This window comes from Tenebrio molitor, chromosome 2, assembly GCF_963966145.1.
Source record: "Tenebrio molitor chromosome 2, icTenMoli1.1, whole genome shotgun sequence".
In the NCBI taxonomy this organism is placed as follows: Eukaryota; Metazoa; Arthropoda; class Insecta; order Coleoptera; family Tenebrionidae; genus Tenebrio; species Tenebrio molitor.
In genome coordinates, this window is record NC_091047.1 from 32,219,733 (window position 1) to 32,242,792 (window position 23,060).

Here is a 23,060-nt window from a genome sequence, read left to right on the forward strand (position 1 = left end):
ATTTTTGAGAACGTCAAGGTCACGCCGTGACGCTCCCGTTTAAGGAACCGTATCGCAAGCCGAAAGGACGCTCTTCTAGGACGCACAACCAGCCGGCATAAGATAAGTCACCACTCACATTTATTGCGGATATTTCAAGTTTTTGAACGCCTCGAATTTCCCGCTTCTCACTTAAACAATTTCTACATTTTCTTGAATTTTTTGTACTTCCGGAAATTTACCGACTTCACACCTTCCTGTAGGAATCAATTTTTATTTATAGTCAAGGTGTCACCCAAGCCTTGACCTTGGGCTAACTTCATTTTCATTTAATTGCTCAAACCAGACCAGGAGGAAGTTGAAGGTTCGGGAGGGTTTCCTTTCAAGGATTTTAAAACCATTTATTACTCGTCTTAGAATATCTTGTTAAGTTAATTTCGGTCACTTGTAAGAGAAAAGCTTTTCTGGTTGAGACCACATAATTTTAAGGCCATCTAAAAGTACTGGTTCCGCATTTTTCTTCATTTGGTTACATGCGAACCGTTATCACACGTGTGAACCAGTGCTAAAGCTGCACAACAAATTTGTGTGAATTTATTGCAATGAACCGAATAAACCAATTTTAATTTTATCATCTACGAGTATCTGTTCATACTCCCTAGACGGGTAAAATCTGAGCACTTGTCCCGGCAGCTGGACAAGTTTAAACCAGATCAAAAAAAAGTTGCCTGGCACCCATTTTCATTTTTTGAACCCACACCCTATGCCCCGAAAACCCCCTGAGAGGTCGGTGTTGTCACTGGCCAACTTTTGGTCATAAATTAAAAAATAAATCGAGTCGGCGTGTTACCTATGGCAACCCATGCTATAGCATAGGCTCCAAGGCAAACTCGATTTATTTTTTAAATGATCGCTCGGTACTTCTATGCATTCCAGACATCTGTCGATATACGGCCAGAATGTCAAAACCTTCTTTGATCTAAATAATTGTTGATCTCACGATCGATATTCTTCTATAGTCCAATTTTTACCCTTTTGAGGTGACGTCACGATTTCCTTCTTCGTTTTCTCTTTATTGAAACGACAGAAACAGAAAAACAAAAACAAAAAAAGGCACGTTTATTTATTGATGGTCACTTTGAGGTTATTTTATGCTCCTGTCAATTTGTCAATTTTTAATTTCTTTCACTTATTACATTGATAAACATAACGTTTCCAAGCAATTGTCAACAAATTTGAAACATTATATTACTTATGATCAATTCAAATTTGTTTCTGATCCTAGCTCAAACATACGTGAAGTTACTAGATAATGACGTCATCGCAAAAGGGTAAAAATTGGATTATAGACTACGTCCACTGATAGAATGCATTTTTTTAAATATCCTTAGATAACAAAATCCCCAAACCATAACATTAAAATATTAAGAAAGTATCATAGATTGTGTTGGTAATATCTTGAAGCATTCGCGCCACTGATTCTCATTGGTTGTTATAAAACCCACGCGAAAAATAAATTATATGACGTTTCAAATTTGAAATTGTCAGTGCTGTCAAGTGATTTAAGCATTTAGATTTGCGATTTTTCATCTTTAGAGCTTTGTTTTGCGTTCCACTGGTTTTAAAAGTTATTAGTTTTGATCGTGTTGCTGTTTTGATCTCCTCCGTTGCGATTTTTTTTGATTTCTTTGAATTTGTGAAGTGAGTGCGTGCCTCAAGAATCTAGCATAATGAACACTTCAAGTGACATTACAAACATCGAAAATGATACAGAGGTAATTTTTCTTCATGCATTAAATATTAAATAATCTCTTGTTTGTTTTAGCCATTTCCGAAAAAAGCTGGATATTTTCATTTCTGTACCCAGCTTTTTTCAGAAATTCGAAAATGTATTGTGCGTTGCATTTTTAAATCCATCGGGCACATTATCACTCTTGAAATACCCTGTATTAATAAAACCTAATATATTACCCCTGCTATACAGAAGTTTTCTTTCGTCTTTCCTAAGTGCAAACATACAGAATAATAATAAAACATCACGTGTAAACCTGCTCTTTCATTTTTTTAAATTTCGCGCCGGATCTATTTCTTATAGCGTAGAGTGAACACTTTTAGTAACATTTATGTCAAGCAATCTATCAGTGGACAGAGTTTAAAGTCCATTCACAAATCACCAACGTCGCATTTTCCTAGATAATTACTATCGGCAACGCTGTCTAGTGTAAAATTTGGTGAGACTTGTAACTTTGAGGTTAATTGTTTATTAAGTGTCTTGTTTTTATGGGCATGTTTAAGTAAAAATAATAAGAACCAATAAATAAATGAAACGTGCTGCTAATAAAAATATGAACGAAATGCAAAGCAATTGAATTTTATTTTGCATCATTTTACTTTGTCATAATTTATAGTTACCAACATAGTATTGTAACGAAGTTACTTAGGAAACGCTCCCGGTGGCGGAAAAATTCCGTTCTTTCTCCCAGCCGGGCCAGAAAATTAGCGCGGAGCCGACTACCTCAACCACGTCCACCGAATCCGCCCCGGAACCCGTGTTTCTTCCGGCCGACAATACCAGGACTCCGCGCTGAACAGAGCTCCCCCACCGCCACAGCCGCGAGTCGACGGCCGCGCGCAGCCACCGAGCCAACAAAAGGACCGCGCAGAACCTGCAGAGCAGAGCAGAGCTCATTCCGATTCCGATCCCAATTCTGATCATCCACCTGACTCTCCTAGCACCAGCTCCGACCCGGCTCCTGATACAACCTCCGACTCCGCTTCCGACCCCCGACTTCCGGCCCGTTCGCTTCCCTAGTGAGCGAACCAGGTCATCCCCTGTTTCCGGCCCGTTCGCCCCCCTAGTGAGCGAACCAGGTCATCCCGTTCATCCGGCCCGTTCGCTCCCCTAGTGAGCGAACCAGCTCATCCCGCTCATCCCCTGTTTCCGGCCCGTTCGCTCCCCTAGTGAGCGAACCAGGTCATCCCGCTCATCCCCTGTCTCCGGCCCGTTCGCTCCCCTAGTGAGCGAACCAGGCCTCCCCCAATTCCACCCCCCGGATCCCGTCACACCCCCGCAACCCCGTTGCACCCCGATCCGCTCTCCCGCTCTCTCGTTCTCTCTACGCTGCCAAGAGGAAATTCCAGGGCCGACCGACGTAAGTACGAACACCCCCTTATCTACCTCGCCGCCGAGGACATCCCCCAGGTCACGGACACCATCCCCGGAGGATTTCGCCTCCACCAGGTGGTCCCCTTGTTCATAGTGTAAATAAAGGTTTTGCGACGACTGTTTGTTTGTTTCCCCCCTTACCCCGCACCCTGACAGCTGACCCCTGGACGCCGTCACTCCGCAGAGCTACCCCGGCCGTGTGGCGTCCCACCACAGCCGAAAAAAGGGACTGGCGCTCGAGGCATACCGCGACCGACCGGCGTCAAATCGAATCCCGTGACGTCACCACTGGAAGTGAACGTGTCACAGTATGAAAAAATATCTACCTAGGGTTTTTTTAAATTTTACCAACCTAAAGCAACAAGTGGCGGTTTTTTATTTTTGAATCGACTTTATGTAAAAACTTCTATTCTTAATTGTCTCACCATTTCGCAAGTTTCCTCAGCGAGCATCATCACATCGTACTCGTCGACGTCTTTTTCAGGGATAATGAGTAATTTCGCATCCACGTCGATTGGAATATTCATTAAACTGCTCTTCGGCAAGATCAGCTTTTGCACGGTTCTGTAACAACACCATTTAAAAAATCGAAAATTCTGTAAAAAAGAGAAAACCTGGGAATACAGCATGGAGCGATGAAGCTCTCTCTACTATTATAGTCAGCAGCGATGCCCTCTATAAGTATGATATCTTGTATCATGTCGGTAACGGCCACGGCCTCCTAGATATGACAAGAGACAAGTCTCTTATCCGGCCCTGCGCGTCAGCAAAATGTTTGTGATTTCGAAATGACATTTAACGGGAGTACCTAAGCTCCCTCTTTTGAAACGAAGTTCAAAGCACAAAAATGTGTAATATTGGTTGCATACTTTTTTAACTCAAATCAAGCATTAAACCCTTGTTAATCGTTGCAGTACCTCTTTTATTAAATTTTACAGTGTGTAGTTTCCGTTGTTCTTGTTTTCTAATTGCATAAATGGCAAAAAAAAAATTGTTAAAAAAATTAATGCTAGTAGGCAACCAATCGTGCACCGTACCGCAGCGCACCCTTCGAAACAAAAATAATGCCTTGAACTACGAATGCGCACGGCCGGATAGACTAAAAGTCTATCGTTATATCTAGGAGGCCGTGGTAACGGCAAACATTTTGAAATTGGACAAGTTGGGCATGAAAGATCTCTCCAGAGCGTATTTGATTTGGTCCTGAGAAAAATTTTGATATTAGCAACGAAACGGCAATCCTGATGCTGATTTCTTTCCATCGCTCTTCTTATTATTCCATCCTTTAATACGTACACCTGACTGTGTGCATCTGCTGTAATGACGCAATTGTAAGATCATCTAGTCAACGTACTAAGCTCGCCGATGCAATTTCCAGAAACTATGTAATCCACTACCGGTTCTTCGTATTGTGTGGAAGAGAGATAGTCGACGATAGGCAATCGTTCGTATTCGTGTAGACTCTCTATGACATTTTTTTCGGGCTCGTATGTTATCATAAAAAGACCTTAAAAAAGCAATGTCAAAACTAGAAAATATTACATAAAAGAATATGAAAACATATTTTCAAAATTGTTTGTGCATCAATTTCGAATTTTTAAAATTTACAAAGTGTTGAATTGTGTTGAACCTGTGACGACAATGTAGATTCCATCAGCAACCTGTCCCTCCCCGAAGACCACGTCCCCAGGTTCAAACTTCTTCACTGTAACATTTTCGAAGAGAAAATCGATAACAGGCTGATCCCCTGACATCCACGCCACTTCCTTGAAGATCACTTTCGGAGCACTAGGTTGCACCGACTTGATCCCGTTGACTGTTTTATACAATTCTTCTAATTCATTCGTTATCTTCTCCTCTTCGTAGTCGTCGACCCATCCTGCGAAGAACTCTCAATTACCCTTCACTTTATCTATGAAACCTACCCGCCATTCTAAGCTGATAAATTGCCTCTCTCATGCTATTAAGAATAGTCCGAATCGCTTGCTTCGTCTTGACCGTAATCGCAATCCACGGCTTCTCTTTTTGCACCAAACCCAACAGATTCGTAACGAAGACTTTATCCTTCTCGCTCTTTTGTTTCACCTCCTCTCTGATCACTTTATTGTCAATCATGTGAGGAAGCATATCCAGAATTTCAGCCTCTCCGGCGGCGTAACTTTTGCCTAGTTCGTAGGTGAAAGCCATTTTCGAATCGACCCTCGTGTCTAGATATCTGATCAGTTTCGGGTAGAATATTTCACAGATGCGGAAGAGGCGGATGGCGCGGAGTAATTGCAAACCATCAACGGTTTGACGGAGTTTGTAGACGGTGTCATCAGCCGAGTTGTGGTGTTTTGTAGCTAAGTCGGTAATGTCATAAAAGATGTCCCCCAAGGTCGTTATTATGACTATGACATCGATAATGTTCCACACTGATCTGAAAAGGTTTAAGATGTTTTATTCTCGTTCTGTCGACAACTCAACTCCACAGATGATACATTGCCAGCATAGGCAGTGCTCCCTCCATATCCCTCTACGGGTTGAGTACCATATTTTTCTCACCTGGTCGATTAAAAGACGTATTGATTGAGATGAATTTATTGGTCTGCGTGTCACTGCATTGGTCTCTATTAGCTATGTACAAAGTTTTTATAAACAGGATGCAAGTAACCTGGAAAAACCCCTGGTGTGACGTGACTCGTGTGGATATATTCAATTTTTCACCCAAGGGACACCGACCATTACATTGTAATTTTACCCTAAAAATACTTTACGATAAGAGTCATTTTTGTCTTCTTCATAATTCTTGTCAAATCGGGTAGAAACTCCGAACGAATATTCAATCTCTCATCTGCATGGAGAGTTCTTAGTAATAGTAAGTATCACTTGAGGAAATACAACTACACAATGACGCTCTCTGTATTTGGTGAATATTATACAGGGTGAGCAACAATAACTGTTACAGTTGGCAAAAAAAAATTTTACATAAAATTTTCAAGACTGTGAATTGTACCTATTTCGGTTTGTTTTATTGACAATATTGACACCTGGTATACATTTCAAATTTAAACGTCTTGGTTTTTGTAATCTTTTATTAATAAAATGGTTTTCTCGTTGGAACATGACATAAAAGTCACCAAAAATCACCAGAATTTATTGCCAACTCAATCAGTACTTGTTGCTCACATGGTAGTTTTATTGGGCGGGCTTTCAGGGTCAGATATACAGTATGTCCCCGGATTTTACGCAAAAACTTCAGAGGAATAACACTTTTTGCTTCATTTGAAACTTCCATTTCTGTTATTAAAAAGATTATTCAGTGCTCTGATTCTCTGATTGACATAATATAAAATAAATGCACTGTGTATTTTTTCTTCCGTTTATTATTTCCTTCATACATATAAAAAGCCGTAGTTGCTATGGTTTTTCTGGTTTTTATATCGGTTAAATTTGAAACGTCAAAATTTAGCCGGGTAAATATCTGTGTCAAAATTTACTCGCTTCTGAATTTTTTACAATCATTGTCAAAGATGTTGCAAATACTTCGTTATAAAATCTATTTGTTCATAATAATTCAGGAAATAATCATTCCGAATACCCCGCTTGCATGAAAATAACCTGATTAAATTTTGACGTTTTTTTTTTGTCGCAACGTTTTGCTTAAGGATGAACTGGAGTAACATTGAAAAATGGCGAAAATTGCTTAAAATTGGTACAATAGTCCTTTCATCCATTCTGAAGTACTGTGCCAAATTTAAAAAAAATTTGATCGAGGAATTTTAAACTTATTACATTTCAAAGTTTCGGGATATTTTACACGTGTTCTTATGAGAAATCGAGCAATGGTCGCATAAAAAGTGATAAAAAAACATATTTCAAAATGGCCAATTTTTCTTAAATTTTTCACACATAAAATATTGATATCGTAGAATTTTCTAATGAATTTACAAAAAAAGTTGGTCGAGGATTTTCCATGTAATCGCTAATTATATGTGGAAAAACACGGTTTTTGAGGTTATGTATCTGTTTTAATTTCAATAAAAGTGAACAAAATGCATATAATTGACGTCGGTATGCAACATTACACTCATATCGCACGTTTTACTACAGTTACGTTAAGAACTTTAACAGAAATCAATGAAAATTGAAATTCAGTGTGCTTCTGTTTACTTTCACGTACAGTCTTAGTCAAAAGATTGTAAAATCACATGTAAGTAATTATCTAAATAAACTAGGCAAAAATGAATAGGGAATCCCACAATTTTTGGAAAGCAAAGTAATTGCCCCAATCCTCCCACGTATTCTTAAAGACTAGATAAATTTAAAATGTAACAGATACTTGAAACTTTACATTTAATATGTATATTTATACATGTCATTACAAATTTTAAACTGTATTTATAAAAAATCCAAAAAAGGAAAAATTCCCTATTCATTTTTGCCTAGTTTATTAAGAAAATAAACACAAAATTTACTTGCAACTCATTACAATTCGTTTCCAAAAATTAAAAACTCTTTTTTTAAATATTGATTTCTCGTAATAAACGTTTCATAGCATTATAAGAATTCCGCAACTTTTTGCTGAGATTGTTACTCCAGTTCATCCTTAAATAAATATTTCTCGTAAATTTTCCACCCAAAATCCCTCGTGCTACGACATATTTCTAAGCAAAACCTTTTGACAAAACGTCAAATTTTAATCGGTTATTTTCATACACTTGGGATATTACTGTTGAATAAAGTAAGAGCTTATATTAATAACATAATTACATAAACATTTTTGTTTTATCATTTCCGATAATATTGCGGAATCTGGAAAAGTGCCCCGAATGCAAGGATTGTACAGGGTTATTCTAAATGATTGTAGTCGAAGTAGGCCATGCCCATGTTATTACATTTTTGCCGCTTTTATGTGAACTGTCAGTTTTGTCGCTGTCACTGTCATTTTTTAGGTGAAAAGTGCGGTGATGAGATTTTTATTTATTTTTGTTAAATTAACGATTGAATCCAGATATATTGAGTTGTTTTGCATCCAATTTGACTCCCGTGTGTGAACGGTGTGTACTCACTATTCACATCATTTGGATGTTTTTTTATGTGGAGCGGCAACCATAAATTTTACATTCAGTTTTCACGCCTACTTCGACTACAATCATTTAGAATAACCCTGTATAAGAACATAGGATAGCTGAATCCCTATGCTTGCAATGTTGTCCGCTTCGAGCCGCGTCCCCACTCTCGCGTGACGTCAGCGACGGACCAGAATATGCCATAATTTTCATCACACATTCTATTATATAAAAAGTAACAAAGAAACATTCTGTTATCACAAAAAAGTAGTCTACCCCGCTTCCATGGAGTAGCATATTTCTCGATAGTAATGATCGATGGAAAACCATGTCAATTATGAGAAGGAATACATCGCAAAATATTATCACAAGCATGAATCGATCGAATTTCTTGTTTAGCACTATCCGATGACACAATCGACGCCAGTATTTTCGTGGAGTTTTGACAGTGGACACTCTATTTTTGCTTAAAACTTGAAAGCGATTTCGTATTAATCGATTAATGTAACTCTAGAAAGTAAAGAGTGTTGAAGACTTTTAGAAAATGTTACAGAACAAACCTCTTTGGTAAACCTCTTCTGTAAACCATCTAGTTCGATAACGGCTTCATCTGTGTCCATGGCGAGTTCCACTGCTTGACTCAGAATTCTTATCGCCTCCTGGGACATCATTCCGTTTTCATATTGTCTCGAATAAGACATCTTCTTAGCTTTTAGAATTCTCATTTTTGCCTCTCTGTGGAAACACTTGTTAATATCAAAATAAAGACAAATTTTTAATGAATAACCTGGTCATATCTTCATTTCTTTCGGTGTGGGTTCTTGAGGAAAATCTTTCTTACAGTCTGAACAATGTGCGAATCGATACCCTAAAAAAAAACTGTCGTCTTCCTCTGATTGCAATTCCAACTTGTAAGGATGTCTCATGTTTGTCACCTCGATCACCATCGGCCAGTTTGTGTCAGCCAGAAATCTGTTTCGGATTAGCTCCTTTAGAAAACTACTTTGCTCTTACCTGTCCATTTTCAGTATAGCTATTGTTCTTTCCCTCTTGGTAAAAATGTGCCTCATACAATTATTCATGTTGATCTGTCTCGCTGTAGATATATCTGTGAGACCCAAGATGTTTAGCATAATCCGCGTGATTGACCCATTGATGACAACCGAAAGTAAATAAAGACCGACTATTTGCACGAACATTATTTGGGCCGTGGATAGATTCTTAATCAGTCCCTCTGTCACCAGTTGTGCCACAAGTTCAAGAGTGTAAGGTCCTTTGATACCCGTAGCTGAGTCTGTTTATGATGGGCGAGAATAGAAGGAAACCCACAAATCGTAAAACGTAGTACAATAAATAACTAACCAGTATTGTAGTATACTGATTCATGGGAAGATGTGGCATTGCGTCAATAACAGTCACTAAGGCGGCCGTAAAACACATGATAATGTCTAAAATAATTCCCGTGACTTGCCAAATGTAGACCAGCAACTTGTTGACTTCTTTAGATTGGGCCGTGCGTTCCATACCCATCATGATACCTACTACCAGCACCGATACGGCTCCACACGCAGAAAGGTAAACTTGCGAAATAGCCTGAGTGAAAAATGGCAATGCGAAGATTATAACGAGGACACTAAGGTGGTCTGTGTAGACTTTTCTTAGCAGGTAGCGTCCAAATAGTCCTAGGAGATAACCAACACCCAATCCTGTAATTACGAGAGGTGGGCTACTAGTTCAAGTTCGTTTAGTATTTAGGTACCTATTACGATAAAACGTAATATCAAGCATAAGTACTGGTACCAATTGACCACAAGACCATATAAATGGCCCAATATTAAGTTATCAACCATGTCCACGATGACAAGGCTGATGACGGCTTCCCCCTCTAGAAGAACTGCGATGTGCTTGGTTTGTGTCGTATCTTGCCTGAGAAAATGTACTATCCTCTGAGGGTTGATCGGCATACAGTAAAGCCCGAAGAGCAACCCCATGGTGCTTGCCCACGTCACGTCGACAAGCAGTTTCATCATCATTCCAAAAGCGAAAGTGGTAAATATAGCCACTGAAATAAATATTGAAACATTGTCTACTGGATGACCACTATTTTAACGGGTATGGCTATGATCAAGATTTGGGGAAGAGTTTTTAAAAATATATGAACATCCAAACAGAATGCGATGCTGTAAACCATCGCTGGCACGTACACGGCCAAAATCTCTTCCGAAGATATTCTTCTAAAGCTAGACGCTGCCATAACCAATGTATAATTATTGGCTAAGACTCCCCACAAGAATCCAACGAAAAGAATGAAGGCGTTGTAAGGAATAGCAACTTCGTACCTCTGGACTTTGAATGTCGAAAGAATCAGTAAAGTGAACATGAGTACTTACCAGAAGAATAGATATGATAATACAACCAAAGAAAAGGAAACCGAAGAGAAACATCAAATTTTGGTACTCGGGCAACAGAGATAGATTGACTGTTTCCGCTTGTTTATCGCAAGTTATCTTGTTAATCAGACTGAAGGTAATGAATATCCCGAGCTTGTACATTTTGGATTGTTTCAAAATTCAAATGTAATCTATTGCGAGTATGGCGTATGAAAGTTAAAGTGTAAACAGATTTTGTTTTGAAAATTTCTAAGCTTGCTATAACTATGTCGATGTCATTATTGCCAACCAAAAACATTGTTAGTAGTAGCTACATAACAAATAAAATTCCCTAATAGAACCTTGTGACGGGGTTCTTGGATTTTCTTTGGGGCTCGATGGGAAATCACTCACACACTTTATCGCAGCAATCGTATATTTACAATATGTACAAGATGTAACGTACTAAACACTTTGGAACGGAGCACCAGGTTCTCTTCTCAGGGAGTTGTCCACGCAAAGGAGCAACTGTGTCAGAGCGGAGAAACGCTGGCCACTTTTCTGTCCTAGGTAGTCGTCCTCACAACGGAGCAACTGAGCAGGAGCGGAAAAGATTGCTTCTCTGGGGTTGAAACTCATGGTCTTAGACTTTTCCCGTCGGGAGGTCTCGGTTCTTGTCGGCCGGTATTGCGTGTTCCGGGGATAGTTCAAGAGGGGGTGATGCGTGGGCCGGTGGAGGTGGCTAAAGTCCCTAGATATATCTAGGGACTTTAAAGGTGGCGCGACTGGAGCGCTACTCTGGTGGACGCTCGGGGACTTATCTAAGCGCTCGGGTTATAACCTGATAATTTTCGTGTTAGGTTAGGTTCATTTCATTAAGGTTAAATTATGTGACGGAAACGGTAACATCGTTGCCAGCTTGAACGTATTTCGAGTTGAATCATACATTTGAGTATAGGCTCTGCCATTTCTATTGAAACACCACTTTCGCTTTGTCACAAATTGTCAGATTAACTGTTGTCACATTGACATCACATCTTTGCAATCAACTCATCGAGTTTCAATGTTTTTTTGTTACCTACCTGTTTTGACCACCAAAAAACCCATTCAGTGAATAATTACCAACTATTTAATTAGGAAAACAAATAATATCATTCAGTATGAAACAAACTGATCTTTAACTTGATGGTTTGACAAATAAACATCATTCACCCCGTCATAATTTTTATAACCTTTTCGTAATAGTATTTTACAGTAGAAGTCCGTTAGGATAGCCTTTACTGCCGAGCCAGAGATTTTGTGAGACAAGCTCGCAGAGCGAGTCGAATAATACTGGCGAGGCTGTAAAGGCCCTAACGGACGTGTATTGTACAATAGTTTTTGTAATATCTCCCTTCACAATTATCTTTTTGAAATACATTTTTTTCAACGCCATCGAAAAAACCGAATGATTAATAAGTGTGCGAAGGACGTCGTCATGTCGACCGTTGTTTGTGAAAAAAAATTGTTTCAATGTTGTTTGTCAGATTTGTTCAACGCTTAACTTTCCGTTGAAAATAAATGAATGAAATCAATAAAAAAATCGCAATCAAGATATGCCCGATGTCCGGAAGTGAGGTATCGTTATTGCCTGCAAAATCGCCCTTGTATTAGTCTTAAAATTGTGAAGCATCATCTTCGATCTTGTCTACATTTGCTGCTGTTAGTCAGATTTGTTCAACACAACTTTCCGTTAAATAAACGACTGAAATCAATAAAAAATCGCGATCAAGATATTCCCGATGTCCGGAGAGCAAGTGAGGTCATCGTTATTCCCTGCAAAATCGCGCTTGTGTTGTGGTGTTAAAAGTTTGAAGCATCATCTTCGATCTCGTCTACATCTGCTAGTGGCATACGGATTTCGATTAATTCAAGGTGTGTTCCATAACATTAAACATTAATTATTGTATCAATTGTAAAAAAGTTGAAAAATAAAGTTTATATCTACGTTGCTATAGTTATTTAGTCATTCATAACGGCCGCTCCCGCTCATAACGGACACCCTTAACGGACTCCGGCCGTTATGAGGTTGTTTACATGGCGACAAACAGTCCGGAAAGTCACCTTTAACAACTAGATATTACAAAAAAAAACAAATTTAACCGACAAAAATTTTGTAATTTTTGACTTTATACAATTGTCATCTTGTCCCAGCTTTTAATGTCCACCAATGGTACCTAATTTACTTGACGCTAAAATCAAAAATGCTCTACTTCATCAATTTTGAAATGTTTTTTGTCCTTTTGAAAATCCAAATTTTTGTTTGCAAATCCTTCCGAAAAGCATAGTCTCACAATTTCTTTTTGTTATTGCCCCGTCCCTCAACTCATGATTTTTTAATTATCAACTCCTTCATTTAAAATTTTGTAGGTATACCTCTGGGACTGAAATCTGTACTTAAGAGAGAATTTTATTTCGGATTATAATTTACCGAAAAAATATCCGCCACTGCTCTACAATTTTGTGCTTTTTCATTACGTTTCCATTATCTCCATGGGTAATTTCTTTTATTTTATTGAGAGCCTTTAAAATGTGCTGCTTCGTCTGCTTGCTTATTGATGCTCGACTTCGTTTTGGAAATTCATATTTTGACAGTGACAATCCACCTATTCAATTTGCGTAAACTGCTTTTCCATACATGCGCAGTTGTCAGGAGTGTTGCCTATGTGACTTTAACCACTTCCAGAAGTTAGTAACATTTTTGGTGCAATTTTTAGTAATATTTAACGTTTTAAGGTTTGAAGCAAGCAAGTTTGACTTTGTCGATCCTCTATATTTTTCTTTACAACCAGGTACACAGCAATTCGCAACCATGATAGCACTTTAAAGAATTAATTAATATTTTCTCTTGTTTTAACCTCAATAACCGACATTCAGCTGTGAATGAGTGTAATGACTGTTTGTAGCTTTAGCCACTTCTAAGCAGTGACAGCGCGCGATATACAAAAAGAGGTTAATAACGCTTTCCATACCGACTCCTGCGCAATCATCTGTCTTATTTTAACATTGGGAATTTTATTTCTTCTATCTTTTTCCCACTCATTGCCTTCTTCCTTTGAATAGGCGGATAACATGACAATTCAAATTATTGCCGGCTTTTTATTTATTTTGTAAAAAATTCTAACAAAAAAAAAGTTCCAGTTAGTTCGTCATTACAAAAATGAATGTATTAAAGGTACTATCTCAGCGAATACATTTCGGAGATCAATTTCATGTCATTGTCATTAGTTGTAAAACACCCTTTATATATAACCCTATTTTTCACAGTTGTCACTTTGACACAATTCATTTACTGATGACATGTTCAGATTCAGCAAGATTCAGTTCTGTGGCGGTCGTGAAAAAGTAGGTAAGTCGAAAATGTTAATTTTTCAGGGCAACGATTCAAAATTCCACATCATTCCTAAAATCCTGTAATTAAATAGAAACTTCTTTCTACCTGTACTTGATTTCAACATAAGTAAATTTTAAACTGTGAAAATGTGAATTATTTAACTCCAGGATTTATTATTAAGGTGTAAACATCGTTAACTCATTTTTGAAATTATTTGACTTACCAACTTTTTCACGACCGCCACAGAGTTAATCTGACGACCGTGATCTTCAAAGTAACCTTTGAAGTATTGAGAAAATTATTTATATTTTATCCTATAATGTTACTATGCGAATAACTCCTTAGCAACGAGTTGCGTAAAGATGCATTTAACAGCACTAGTGTTGTAAAGAAAATCTTAACATCACAATACTTTGTTAGTATTTAATTACATTCATAAGACGTTATACTTATAAGACATACATAAGACATCTTCGGTATGTATCCTGAACTAAATAGTAATACGCTTCATAAAAGACTTGACTACTGAATAAGAAGAGATATCTACATTTTCGTACGTTAGTAACATGGTCTCCACCATAGATATTTTTGTCGAAACTGAAGACGCCTCATAGTTCTTGGACTACATAGAAATCCATGATCAATGAAATCTGTGTAACACTCACTTCAAGACTCACCAATTCAGAAACGTATGCTAACATTACATCTTCATCAATTTTGTCAACTCTATTAATTTTCCACCAATTTGTAAAAATTTCCATCTCTTTGTGATATCACTGATATCTCTCTCCGGACTTCTTCGGTATTAGTTTCTTTCTTGCAGCATCTGCCTTTTCCTTTAATATTACACTCATTTCACTAGCGCAAGGCGCAATTGTAGATTTGACACGACTTTTTTTTCTCAAACAAAAATGTAAACAAGTCACTTGGATACCAGCACAGCTACTCTAGATTTATGTTTCTACGCTATGAAGAGTGTCATTTCTTTTTTTTTTTTGAAGAGTTTTAATAATTTATAGGATAAAATAAAACGTGTTACGATACACGTAGAATGAGGGACATGGAATCCTGGGCAGTCTGTTATTGTCATTTCAAAAAGTGTCATTGTAAATGCACCTTTACCGTCATTATGATTGATATTTTCAAAATAACTGTCAAATTAACTTAAGCTTGGTTATGAGTAGCTAAGGTGTGGTTTAGAAATTTTGACAACTGAATGACACATCTGCCCAGTTTTCCGTGTCCCCAATAGTAACGTTATCGGCTTTCTCGAGAATTTAAAAAAAACCTCGGTCCTGCGTCCCTCGTTTTTTCAAACAATTCTCTCGTAATGTAAAATCTATTAACGTTACTTATATCGTAAATTACTATAATATGTCAGAAATTATGACAATGAAACCTAGACTACATTTCATTTTTCAAAATAACAGCAGATTTGGTGTTCGAAATTTATTCGCTGGCATAGTACAATTACGGCCACGGAATTTTGGCCGTCACTTGACATTCCAGTGAGTTGAGATGTAAAGCGGCCCTAATGTATTCGTAACCTCACTTTCTGCTATTACAAGATACAAGACTTGTCATTTTGATGCTGACTGACTTACAAGAAAACGGGCTTCCTCATTTCGTGCAGTCTTGGATCAGGGATATTATCTGTACTTTATTTCAATCCATAATTTTTTAACCAAATTAAATTAGACAACATTGTTCAAATTTGAATGTCGGGACAATCATGTTATATTTCTGACAGGAAAAAATATAAAATTGAATCAGTTTATCCAACATGATAAAAATAAATCAAAGCCACCCCTTCTTATCCACATTCATCGTGAATTGATTATAGAAAGTTTCTTATTTCATTTTTTTTTTTCATTTTCATTATTGAAAAAAATGCACTATAAGTGAAACTACTGTCCCTTAATATTTATTTATTTAACGAGTTCGTGTGTAATTTTGGCTTTTTTTGGCATGAGTGGACCAGTTTAAAACTCGAGTGAAACGAGAGTTTTACAGGTCCACGAGTGCCAAAAATAGCCCAAATTACACAAGAACGAGTTGAATACAACGTTTTTTTGTTGGACGAGCCCCTTAAAGGTTCCAAATCGCTAAAAATCTTTAAAATTAGCTTGACGTTTCGTTTTGACAAGTTGTCAAATTTATCAAAATCCGTTCACACTGGAGAAAATTATTTATTTATTTTTATCTTGCACTGTAATATAATGCAATTTTATTGAGAAAGTACCTACGTATTACTACGGCTAGCGCGAAAAAAAAAATTCAAAATGGCTAGCTCATAATAGTTATTTTCGGTCTTCCTAACTGGTAAACACACCTTTACTTTCACTTTAGGTTAAGGTAACTGCGATTTCCCGACGGATGATGTAAATTTCTGGCGGAGTACAGTAACAGTGTAGCAAGCAGTCAGTTTAGGGACAGTTTCGTAATACTTACGCTAAAGTCCCTTTAGTTAAAGGATTTTTACAACTTAAAGTTCCTTTAAAGCGACTTTAAAGTTATTGCATTTCATAATACAGCGTGATCAACAATGACTGAGTTTATTGGCAATGAAACAACTGAAAAATATTGGTGTTTTCTTATCACGTAATTGGCACTGACCGGATCGTTTAACTTGACACGATATTTAAAAAAAAGGTTATGTCGGTTATACAGGGTGTCACCGGAATTTTATGAAATTTAAAATACAGATATTTTAGACGGTGAAGGTTCAATTACTAATAATAAAATTACCTCAAGTTAAAAAATGTAATTTTTAACACGTGTTTCCTTTATTAAAAATTAGGCGCAATTATTATTCGATTGTTAAACATTACAAAATAGGGCTCTACACAAACAATTAACTAAATCACTCGTCTGATTCAACGAAAAGATTAATTTGCCTATGGAGAGTGTCGTAAGAACTTCAATGACACAGTTCGTTTTCTTGTGGAACACAAATGTAGGCTTTACAAAATTTAAGGTTCAGAGAGTCGTCAATTTATTTGAAAACACAGAAAGCGTACGTGAACCAAATTACCATGCTAAAATATCCCGATCGTGTTTCAGTCCTTTATGGAAGAATTAAAGCATCTATGACCAAAAGTTGGCCAGTGACAGCTCCGGGCTCTCAGGGGGTTTTTCGGGGCATAGGGTGTGGGTTCACAAAATGGAAAATGGGCGCCAGGCAGCTATTGTTTTGAGCTGGTTGTTAAGCTTGTCCAGCTGCCGGGACAAGTGCTCAGTATTCTCTGATGTTTCGGAGACAATACAAATAAAAAGACTTAATTCCTTGGGAATTAAATAGTTGGTTTATTCAACTTTAGGGCCAACAGTCCAGGAAATAAGAAGTGATTGCTTAAGTGGTCCGTGGAATTGGCAACGCTATTCTACGTAATTCTGTTCAATTGGAAATTTCGAACCAGTTCACATTAATTGTCTTATTAAATACACTTATTTCGGTCTTATTAAGAAAGCTTTCCCTTACAGGTGACCTTGTAACTTATCTGATTATTTCGTGGTGAATAAACTTAAAATTAGTACAACAACTCCGATGTAAAGAAAGAATTTGTTACATGTGTGAACGAAAAAGAAATGCAGTCTTCTGCTTTTATAAATTTACAACTATAAACTAACCTCGATTCTACGATTGAAAAATGTCCGGCAGTGACCCTGACCTTATCGTTTCATAAAAAGTCCAAAAAAAAACTGACTTGACTATGTAAAAATTGCAAACTTTCTGAAAGTAGAGAACTGCTATTAATGATTGAAATGCAAAATTGAAAACTTGAAATTTGTGAAATCTTGTGAAAAATCTGAAATGTTTGAAGTATGAAATTTTTAAAGTATGATACGGTTCTAAATGTTGAGAAGCGGGAAATTTGAGGCGCAAATTATTATGATTCCGCAATAAAATTGTGGAACTTATCTTATACTGGTAACGTGGTGCGTCCTCGATTGCGTCCTTTCGACTTGCGAAATGGTGCTGTTCCTTTTCGGCGTCACGGCGTGACCTTGACGATATTCCTTAGTCCTTAACGAAACGATACGTGGTCCGATGACCTTAACGAACGAAATGCGGTCTGGCGACGACTCAAAATGCGGCGTGGCTCTCGACCATCCTCAGAACGATGTAGCGACGAATCACCCTCAAAACGATATAGCGACGAATCGCCCTGAAGAACGATATGGCTCTCGACCACCCTAGGGAACGACCCCTAACGAATTGTCATTAGTGTTGCGAATCTCAATCGATTCGGTAATTTCCTTTCCGCTGAAAGGGGTTGCTTCACGATAAATCGAAAGAGGACTTTCCGGTTCTCCTTCGCGGTACGGTACGGTAATCTGGCTCGAACTACCCCTCTATAAGGCGAGGGGTCACTCGACCATGGCAAAACGGTAACGATAGCGGTACGGTAAATCTTCGGGCTCCTCGACGGCCCCGAAGGCTGGCAGCGCCGGACGGTAAGCGCCATGGCGTTCGGCAATCCACCCACAGGAATGATTGCGGATCCCGAACGCCACGCACGTGATTCGCAGCTTGCGACTTGCGGCACCTGCCGCCCGCTCGGCGGTCGCCGACCGAGTCCTCTCATTTCCGCTCGCGATGGGTTTTTTTGGCTACCCCCGACTCTAGGAGATCAACACGAAAGATCTGGACCTTATTCAGTTGAGCGATAAGGCGTCCCGGTAATTGTACTGACCGCGCATCCCGATGACTACTTCCGGCGATACTACACTTGCGCGCTCAATGACACTAATGACAGATGGTCGAACATGGCGCCGGTTTGTTTACGTTGGACGTCACCGATCGGAAAATCGAGATGTTGAAGCGGTAATGTGTCGGTGAGTCCACGCGTAACACACGATAGATGTTGAAGGCTATTTCCCGCAGGATCTCGAAGGGTTTGGACACAACAAGGATGAAGGAAGAAGGTTGGGGAGAAGAAGAGAAGGAGATAACTTTCCGGCAAGTCACGGGAACAAAAGGGAATCGGAACTAACTTTGCCGTACGGTTACCCGAGCTGAGAAGAAGAAGAAGAGAGGATTGAAGCAAAAGGAAAGGAGAAAGAAGAAAAACGCGAACGATAAAAAGATAGGCCGCAGCTAGACAGCCTAGAGGCGTGAGGCCACCTCAGCCTAAAATTTAGGGGCTAACATGTGTTATTCCAGCCGCCCCAAAACTGGCTGGCACAAAGACTCTACAAAATGAACTCTCAAAAATGAAACCGCAAAAAAACAAACGAAAACCGAAAGTGAAACTGAAAGCGAAACGATAAACAAAAAATGAACCCTGACCCGATAAACTCAAAATGAATTGACTGACGGCACAAACAAACTGAATTATTTCGAAATGAGCGTCCCGAAAAAGGTTATGGCAGGGTGGGCGCGTCGCGACGTCATGTGCCGTGCGTTATCTTGCTTGTTCATGATCTTCGAACAGCGATCTTTTAGTCCCGCGAGCATAAGCAGGACCTCGTGGCCTCCTACTCCGGCCAAAACGAATAGTGGCACTTTGACTTGCTACACATCTAGTATAATAAATTACGTCCAAATGTTTTCTTTAACTTTGTAAGTGTTTGTAAGGTTATCAAAATAAACGTCAAATATGTCACCTGCGTTTGTGCGAAAAGGAGTGACCAAAATTCGGTATAATTGCGCCTTTGTTTCATACGCGTCTACGTTTTTGCATTTGCAGCCACGTTTAACACAGTTTATTTTCTTTTTTCTTGCAAACCAGACGTCTTTCAAGGTCGAGTTTCTCCCTGCAGTATTTTTTATTGACGATCAATTTTTTTGTTGTAAATTTTCAGTGATTTAACATTTTAAAAAGGCATGTAAAAATTACGTTTTTAAGACTTGGGTAATTGTAATTAAAATGAGAATTTATTCTTCACCATCTAAAACATCTGCATTTTAAATTTCACAAAAATCCGTTGGAAAATAACCGAGTTATAAGGCTGGAAAGTCTTAGCTGAGACACCCTGTATTTATGCTATTACAAAAATTAACCTTTGATGGTAAATTTCAAATTTGGCTGCCAACACTGTCAAAGCTGACAACCGGAAATGCGTTTAGATTATACAGTGGTACCAAAATCATTCAAATTTTCCTTGTTACCAACAGATTCAGTCATTCTTGATCACCTAGAAAAACTTATCGGGCCGTATCACGACACCGTTATTAAAGTTACCGTTAGCTAAAGTCGTGATTAAAGTAAACATAAAACGATATAGATTTATGTAATTATAAACCTGCCAGAAAGAGATGAATTCGTCACCATGGTAATAATTAAACTAATGATTAAATTTAATAAAGGTGTCGTCATACGGCCCATTAACTTTAGTTAAAGTGGCGTTAAGTAAAGTTGATAGAACTTTTTTTAAGTTTGCGTGCGCTTGCGTTACGTACTTTTGACTTGTTCAAAATCGCCTCCATAGGCAGGTAAGCAATTACACAATCTACTTATCAAAATTACAAATGTCAGGTGAAATTTTAGCCTACTGAACTGTCAGAATTTGAGAATCTTCTCTTGTGTGAACGGATTTTGATAAATGTCACAACTTGTCAAAACGAAACGTTAAGCTAATTTTAAAGATTTTAAGCGATTTGGAGTCTTTAAGGGGCTCGTCGAACAAAAAACAACGTTGTATTCAACTCCTTTGTGTGTAAATTGGGCCTTTTTTGGCATGAGTGGGCCAGTTTAAAACGCAAGTGGAACGAGCGTTTTAAAGGCCCACGAGTGCCAAACAAAGGCCCAATTTACACACAAACTCGTTAAATAATAGTATATTATATTATGAAGAGCAAAAATGAAGTTTTATGTGCTGCGGCTGGTAGAGATTGGCTGCCGAACGCAGTGAGGCAGACAAACCAGCCAAAGCACATAAAACCATTTTTGCTCCGAATAACATATACTATGGCATACAATAAATTTAGACCGGCAAATTTCTGACATTTCAAAAAAAGTCAATGCAAGCGACCATTTATTGTCATTATGACTGATGCGTCAGTTTGTCAAAGTGAAGGTTTTCAAGCTGTTTAGCGTTTCCTTCGCCCTTTTCGTAACTTACAGATCATGACGCACTAGCATAACTGATTTGTAGTAGCAGTTCTCTCTCGTGCACGCTTCTTTTCCCAATTTTAATTTTGAATATCGCTGTCACGATGACAAGAATGACAAAAATCGAAAATGAGGTTAGTTGAACATAATGCCAGCTTCACATTTTGATGTCAAGACAATGACTGGCCGGCCTAAATTTATTGTCCGCCATAGTACTATTTTTTCTTCAAACCTTCATAACAAATTATTTAAGACATGTTAACAAACCAGGTAGGAATTTCAAATGATTTGGCTAATTTACTTTACTGCCGCTCATCAGCGGAGATAATAACTTCACGGACGCCCTCAGCGGAGATAATAACTTTATCTGCCGCTCTCAACGGAGATAATAACTTTATCTGCCGCTCGTCAGCTCGTTAGATGCCATGACAATGAAGTGACACTTTAGCATTATCAATGCAGCAGGATAATGTCATAATTTACGGACGGTTGAAGAAAAACTACTATTTTGTACAGCCGTCAAAAAAACGTGACATTTTTTCATCGCTAGCAAGTTGCAAAGGACACTGTTTTTTAACATGACAAAAAAATTATGTTTTCTTCAATTAATTTTATTCAAACAGAATTACAGGCCATAGAACTTTGGGTATAGCTACAAATTGTTACAATCACTCAAACATCACTTATTATTGAAATAAATATTAATTGTGCATTTGGAGCCACTATTTCCTTCATTAATTCCAGAGGACTTCATTACAAATGATTCGTTCTTCTCACAGATGTTTTCGCACACTTCTTCGCACTTCTTTTTCACTCCCTCAGAAGTGCAAACCTGATTGTCTGAAATTTCGATAGCCATGTTCTGTTGATGGGAAGTGGAGGGTTGACAGTTTGAAATTTTATTTGAAATCGCAATTTTGTTGTTTAAACTATCCTCTAGATAACCTTCGGCTACGGCAGTACTCTTCCACACTCCGTGGCGTTTAATAGAGGTCATGTTGCCACCTGCATTGGCCAGTAGTGTAGCAGAACTTCGCCTTAAACAATGGCCTGTGTATCTATGAAACAATTCTTTTCCAAGCCATTTTGCAATTAAACTAGGAATCTCTCCAATTTTATTAATGCCGACAACTTCGTTAACACACTTGTCATTATACTATCTCAAGAATAATCGACGACTTGAAGCATGAGGCGGCCGTAAAGCTGTGTACTTCCGATATATCTCAATATATTTCGCATTTGAAACAGTCAAAGAACGTTCAGAATGAGTTTTTGAGTCCGAGATTTTCACAATCAACACAGAGCCCACATCTTCTATGTCATCGATAGTCAATTTTACTAACTCTTCTCGACGACAAGCGCCACTTATGCCCAAAATGAGCACAACCTGTATCGAATCATTATTATTAGCTTTGTTTATGTATAATATGATGTGTATATTCATTACCTTCTTCAATAATTTTTTTTCATCGGCAGCTTCTTCTATAAATTTACTAATATCTTCTTGTGTTAAAATTTTTGATTTTTTCCCTTGATAACCAACTGATTTGTTTTTGAGATAGGGCACCAATTTGGGAAATTTTCGGACGTCGATGTTTTCCTTTACATTTAACATTGCTTTCAGCATGGAGAAGGTAGACCATAGTGTCGGTGGTTTTGCTTTGCTGACTTTTCATTTATGGAGAGTGTGGAAAGAATTCTGTCGCCGCTGCGGATGTTTAGAAGCCGATGGTAGACACTTCGAACACCTTTTACACTAAATTAATTTGTTAATTTATTTGTTGAATTTTGATTAAATACAGGTTATCTGTCAATCTGACATTTCTCAGAGATCTATCCAACTTACTTTGATTTCTAATTTAAAATAAATAACACGTTTGATTTAGTAGTTACTGCCATTGGTATTGTTGGTTGCAGCAAAATAAAAATTCAGAAGTACCCCTGTCGTGAATAACCCTGTATATAATTCCAAAACATCCAATAAAATTTCCCATGAAAATTTCGTTATATGCAACCCAAAATACGAGACACCCGTAGAACTAGATCTTTTGTTTAATTCGAAAT

The 23,060-nt window shown here is 38.0% G+C and overlaps 1 pseudogene; it reads right to left on the reverse strand.

Annotated features, from left to right (window-relative positions):
- The window catches only part of LOC138124936 (sperm-specific sodium:proton exchanger-like), a 30,780-nt pseudogene extending 20,518 nt beyond the window's left edge, over nt 1-10,262 (reverse strand).
- Nucleotides 10,263-23,060: the final 12,798 nt, after the last annotated feature.